Source organism: Patiria miniata, unplaced genomic scaffold (assembly GCF_015706575.1).
Source record: "Patiria miniata isolate m_02_andy unplaced genomic scaffold, ASM1570657v1 HiC_scaffold_3, whole genome shotgun sequence".
Taxonomy (NCBI): Eukaryota; Metazoa; Echinodermata; class Asteroidea; order Valvatida; family Asterinidae; genus Patiria; species Patiria miniata.
The window spans coordinates 40266697-40273435 of NW_024037069.1; positions in this window are offsets into that span (position 1 = coordinate 40266697).

Sequence of the window (6739 nt, forward strand, 5' to 3'; positions counted from 1 at the left end):
TTCCGCTAGGGCACTACATTACGCTCACTCTGACAGGAGGCCATTACATATTTTTTCCACTGAGTGAAATGTAATTATTCAGCCTCTTGACTTGTGTCCAGCTTACGAGGCAAACTCCTTGAATTAAACATCAACAGTCAAGCATTGAAGCAACTGGTACTTTGCCTACCTAGAGCTAGCCTGGTGCCTGGTGCCTGGTGCCTGGCTCTTGGCAAAACTGCAAATTCCGATCGGGAGACAGGGTAAGCGACCAAAATGAAGCAGTTACCAAAACGGGTAGGGGTTCGAGATACGTAAACAGACAGTTAACCATTGGCGTCGCGGGTGGTGTGCCGAAACAGAAAACTCATGGATTAAAAGGATGAGCTTTAAGACAATACAGTGAGAAAGACACGCAACAAAATCGTCCCCCGAGTCCTCCCAAAGGAAAATGATGTACTTCTTTCTCTCTCTGAGGACAGATTCGCTTGTAAAATTGGTAAACCTAAAGTAAAGAATCCTTAAGGTTCGGTTGAAATTAATGGCAGATTGTAGTCACAGTGTCTCATGTGCCAAATTGGTAAAAACCATCGATCTCACGCAGTGCGTGGGGCACTGTCTCGTTAATTTCTCTCGAATCATTCCTCTCACGCTCGTTAAAGCAAAGTGCAGTGCCGCTATATATTTCGGTTGTTGACTTCCTAATCTGGTGACTTTTCTCTTTATACGACTGTGGTGTATAGTTTATACGTGCTTGCGGCCCAGTTTGGGTGCGATGTAGCGTGCTCGGCGCACCGCAACCGACGCTGTATACTGAGTGTCTGCCGTTAGCTCCCTAAAATGGTCCCCACACGAGGATCAGCTGACATCCCCCTGAAAAGCTGTCGATCGTAAAAGGAAAGAATAAAGGCATGCCACACAATGGCACTCGGTCGAGGAACTCGAAAGTGGTTGTTTGTATCCCATGAATGCAACCAGTATTATATGCAAACGCAAAGAGCATAATAAACAGTGAAATGTGACATGTAGGCGTCAGCGTAAAAACCTATGAAGATGTTTTTTGTCAATCACTGTCTCTCGCACCGCTTTGGGTTTTACGTGGGATTTGTGCATCCTGCACTTTGGATAATAAGATACAAATCCATCCAAGTGGAAAGGGAGACGAGCGTAAATAAAGACCATGAATGAAACTGAAGTAGTGATGTGCATTCATAGTCTGGCCATTTACCGTCATGCTTGCCTTGGCAATAATCAAACTGCTCTTTACTGCCATAATCTTGATTTTGTCAAAATGCAAGCTTTTCGTTTATTAACCCGAGTCCCTCGGGAGAATAGACCTTAGTCTCGAGGAAGCCATTTTCGGTCGTGTTCCCTGAATCTATTTTATAAATTGTAAACTGTTGAATGGGATGGTGCCAGACTATTTTATGATTGGAGTGCGTTCCAAGCCTAACTTTCATTTTTTTAATGTTGCTTATACATTAGGGATGATTAATCAAAAAGTTTAAATCATTCATCAGAGCAGACTGGTATTAATTTGTAATGAACATTTATTTCATTGCTTTCATTTTTTACACGCAAGATCCAAAACTGAAGAGTTTACGTCGCTTCCAATTTAACATGGCCGACACGTGAATAAAGTCAACACTGGTGCATTATAGTCCGGGCCAACCTTCACAAGGCAGTCTTGGTCGTATTGCCATCGCACAAGACTAACATCTCATGGTTGTAACTTTTTTTGCGCCATTACAGGCCTGAGGGAGAAAGCAATTGCAGCAAAGTGTCTTGCCTGAGACACAAGCTTATTAATTTAATTGCTAGGTTTAAATTCAAGTTGTCATGGTCACCTATTCGTGGCATGAATCAAGGACAAATGTTTAGAGCAAGTTCAGCCGAGGACCATTAGTCGACTAGTGCTTGATTTGTGATGTAACAGTACGCATTCGCACTAATATCAACGTCCGAAACGCCTCCGGTGCGTTAGAGCGTGTTACTTGTGTTAACACGAGTATACTCCTGGGCGCACGAACGAGAGTATACGACCCGCGGGTTAGCAAGAGTACACTCTCCGCCAGACAGGGAGGATGCTCTTGCACTGAGAGTAATGCGCACGCAATATTTTCCTGCACTCGGGAGTAGCAAGAGTAGCATGTTCGAACGCACCCCTCTTGTCAAACGATGGTCAAAATGTCGTCACAAAACTTCTGGGTCCTGGCTCCCTGCTGTGCTTTGTGATGGATGCAGCTATTGGTAACCAGTGATGGAACCGTGTCATGTGATCCTGTCGACCAGAGTGGACCAACCATCCTGCATTCGAGTGAAGTTAGTCGATTCGCAAGTTACCGTACACTTGCTCTTAAATTACCACGCTCGACAATTTCAAGAGTTTGAAAAATTCAGGTTTATTTATATCAATTTCACTTCCCACTTTCCACTTTATATCAAGTTGTCATCTCTATTACAGGGAAATCCCTGCTATAGGCATGCAAATGTTTCCGTGTTCAAGTTCCATTCATAATCATTGTAGCCCTGAACCGTGTTAGTCTTTACCGCATCCTGCATCCCCAATTTTCGTTGCTGTTAAAAAAAATCCCCAAGGCCCGCTCTAAACGTCGAACTTCTGCCGTGTCGAATTCAAATGATGGCCCAAAAATTGACATTATTTGAATTCGACACGACAGAAGTTTGACGTTGAGAGCGGGCCTAAAACGAACGAAATGTATCTCCACGTACTGTTCTTAAAAACCGGTTTCAAGGTCAGAGGTCGCGAGATATCCATGGCAACTGATGTTCGCAGATAATATCGCTGCTATCGCAGGTGATGACGAACGGACCTCATTGGTGCATCCCCCTTCCTGAAAAAAAGACAAGAATATAGACAGTTTTACGCACACACTAGCGTACATATGGGGTTTATAGATTACTGCATTGTTCACCTTTTATCCCTCTTCTTTAAAATTTCCCATTCTGGGGCACCGTTTTACAAAGACTGACTTATGGGGCACCATTGTTCCCTTTGCGTGAGTACCCTGTAATGTAGCTGTCGTAAAAAAGAAGATGCTGCATGCATAGGTTGAATAGCAAGCTGCTTTAGTATAATGATACGGCGAGCAGATAGCGAGGTGAAGACAGTCCAATTCACTGGCCCCACAGGGAAAGGCAAAGAGGAGAACACGACATAATAGTCTGGTGCCCAGAGTGCAGAGTGATAAGCTGCATTTCAGACACCAACAATAATTGCTATCTATCTTAACATCGACACTCACAGTTTTAGTTTGGTTCCTTGACGCCGAGCCCACGGAAACAGACATGAATACTTCCCAGCCTAGTTATGACCTCATTCGTTTTATCGGAAGGTTTTTTTTTATATGATAACAGATTAAGGATCCATAGTATCACAAATTGGTTTAAAATAATACTTGGCACTCAATATATACTCGGTTATGGGAATGTAAATGGGAGATATAACAGGACAAAGTGAACGCGTGGACTCACACATTTCAGTGTGGCATTGACATTTCAATCGTCTAGTTCTACCCAGGTTTCATTTCTCTCGTTAGTACAGCTTCATTGAAAGGCTGCATTACGGTAATCAGCGATTATTGTTCTCTGAGAAACCCACGCGTTATTACTGCAGTCGAAACTATAGAAAGACGGCATTTCCCTGCAGAATTGATGACGTGAGCTCGATGTTTTTATGGTGTAATTGCAAAAGCAACATACGAGGGCATTGCATTTCCTAACTCTCCTCCTTGCTAGAACAATACCAACTCTCTACACCACGCACTGTCAAAGGGTCAACCTTTATTACAACACGTACGTTATTACACTGCGGTGCTTTGAAAGTAATTCCTCCTCCGAGCTCGAAACCGATACTCGAAATTACCGAATCAAACATGGTTCCTGTTGCCATCGACTCTCGTTGTCCAACGACAAATGCAATCACGCAGGGCAAACCACTCTTGAGCCACGACCCTATTTATCTCAATAATTCCCGATTCTCATTCCGACGAAATAGACGTTGCTCCAGTTGCCGGCTTCATCTCATCAATTCAAAGGACCGAGCACACCGGCAAATCCTACTGTTTCTCTGAGTCTACCTCTTGCTGCGAATAACATTATTCTTCCCCCTCTCCCCCTAACCGCCTATCCCGCGGTCGTAATAAAATAAAAAGCCTGCTGACGATACTACGTTCCTTCGATCATCGCAGAACTTCACTCACCGCTCGAGCCCTTCCGCTAGGAAGAAAAAAAAGTCGATCGGCCAGCGTGCATAAGAGGACAAATCCCCGGTTTTAATATTCAGCCGTAAGGGGTGCCGGACCCCTACAGGCGAAAAGAAAAGCAAGGAACTCTGGCACGGTCTGCGCTGCGTTTTACGGTGGCTCGGCGCGGCTTGGCTCGGTCGCTCGCACATTGATGTGGTGTGGTTTGATGAAAACCTTGTGCATTATGCGTGGACGCGAACAGCGACTGCGGGGGTATTGACTTAGTGAGTAGTGATGAAATATTTGGACTAGGAGATGCTTTTAAGTGAAATTCGTATGGATAGACATGGGACTGTCCATTGCACAGTATGCAGGCACACTCAACGCATGCTGTTAATTTATTACAGAAGCCCTGACGTGATGGGTTTCTTTCAAACAAGCCTGACCCTGCAAAAATACTCAATTGTCGCTACACATAGTTTGAGACCCTTTTCGTGAGGTTGAAACAGTGCAAGTTTCCACCGGCCATTTTGACCTCATTTTGACATCAACACGCATGCGCTTGTAAAGTTCGGACGTTTTATCAAGTCTGAGCGGCCATTTTAAGCGCACTGACAATACGCGTGTAATCGTGTACGGATACAACATGTGCATTGTTATCTGGGGATGCATAACATTAACATAGCACAAACTAGGCCAACGTTCAATAAAACTACGTGTAAATACCAAATTATTCAAGTGCAACACCATTATTGCATAAATCGATGTGATTTCAAATTCGTACGCCGGATGGAACAAATGTGTTATTGATCTGCATAAAAAAAATCGTGAAAAAAATCTTTCCAAACAAGTTGGGTTTTACCTTTAACTCGTAGAAGTACAACGTTACCAAGACATATTGAAACTCACTCCCCACACTGACAATAAATCTTAGTGACGAATCTACGTCAGAGGCTTAACCGTGGTTTAAAATAAGTCTTAATACCCATATCTACACGGGGGGAAAAATCCGATATCTTGGAAACTCAGCAATCAGATTTACAAGACCTGTACCCCTACGCAAACGCCATTACAGACACCAACGTGAACCCTATGAGAATTCCGACTTAAGCGTTATCGACCGGAGGTCTCGTACGTCTCCGATGCACATCTCCTTCCCGCTGGGGGTTTGTGTTGGTCGTCGATGGTTATTTTCTATAATCGTACCCTGACTTGTTGTAAGCGAACATGTCCAGAATGCTGATCTGGGTAGAAACTCGCGCGAGATGCGACATTGGAGTAAGGGGGGATATGCAAAGGTACAGCGCACATGGTATTAAGGTTGTCTGCCCGCGAGCGTCTTCTGCTGCTCGCGGGCTGAAGTGCGTCACCAGTGCTGACACGTACGCACCTGCTCTGGAGAGATGAATGCCCGCGGGACCAGACGGGAAAAAAAACACGGTATCAGCCAGGATGGATCGTTTTTAATATGTATCTTCCAATCAAACTGAGTTTTATTAGGAAGTATAAGCCAAGAGTACAGGAGGCCAATGGCCAATAGTGCTACAGGACAGTGGCCTATACTCGGTGAGGTCTGAAGTTATAGATCGATTGCACTGAGCAGCCATCTTGGAGGTCTGCTTTGTTATGTTAATTCATTAACAATGAATGCACAAGAGGGCGTTATGTTGAACAAAAGCACACCTCTCAAAGAGTGTACACTGTACAGGCATTGCGGTCACTGTGCGTGTGTGGACCTGTAAACAACAGAGGTCCACACATTGCCGGAGACATTACGTGGACTTGCACAGGTTCACACAATGTTTTTCATACAATGTAAGAGGCATTATGGGGTTATAGGGTTATTTATCAGTAGCAAAATGTAGTTCAACGTTCAAGGAAATCACGGTCAAAATTTCAGTTTCAAAAGGTGTTTACACAGTGCAAGCAAGTGCATCATGTGGGTGTTTTCAAACGAGTTCTCTCTGCACGAGAACATAGGATATATAAACAAGTCTATGTGAACCTTTTGTGTTATCCAAATCAACACACGGCGTTTGGCGTTACTTTAAAGCTCCTCAGATTTTGTAGATTGTTTGCCACAATCGCCTACAATGGGGACATTTGTAACGAAGATGGAATAGGTGGACGATATTGCTCAGCACAAATAAGACAATATAAACCAGTTTGGTTGGCATTACCTTGTTATTCAATTGAGACGTTTCCCTTCAGCGACGTATTCTATATGCCTACTCATTGTGTTACCTCCCGAGTGAAAGTTGGAAAATTCACTCGGGTGGAACTCGAACCCACGACCTCCTGCTTTCTAGTGCAGACGTCTTACCACTCAACCACCGAGCTTGCGGGATCGGTTGGCTGGTTCGAATCTGATGTACATGTAGCAGCTGGTACCGCAATTAAACCATCATAAGATGGATTTTTGCGTCGGGGGTGATGTAAATCAATCTAGGTTTTGCCCTTCACCAACGTATAAAATACTATAAACTCAGTGTGTTTCTGAGCTTACCGGCTCCGTGAAATTGGCGCCCGATCTGATCATGAGCATTTTTATG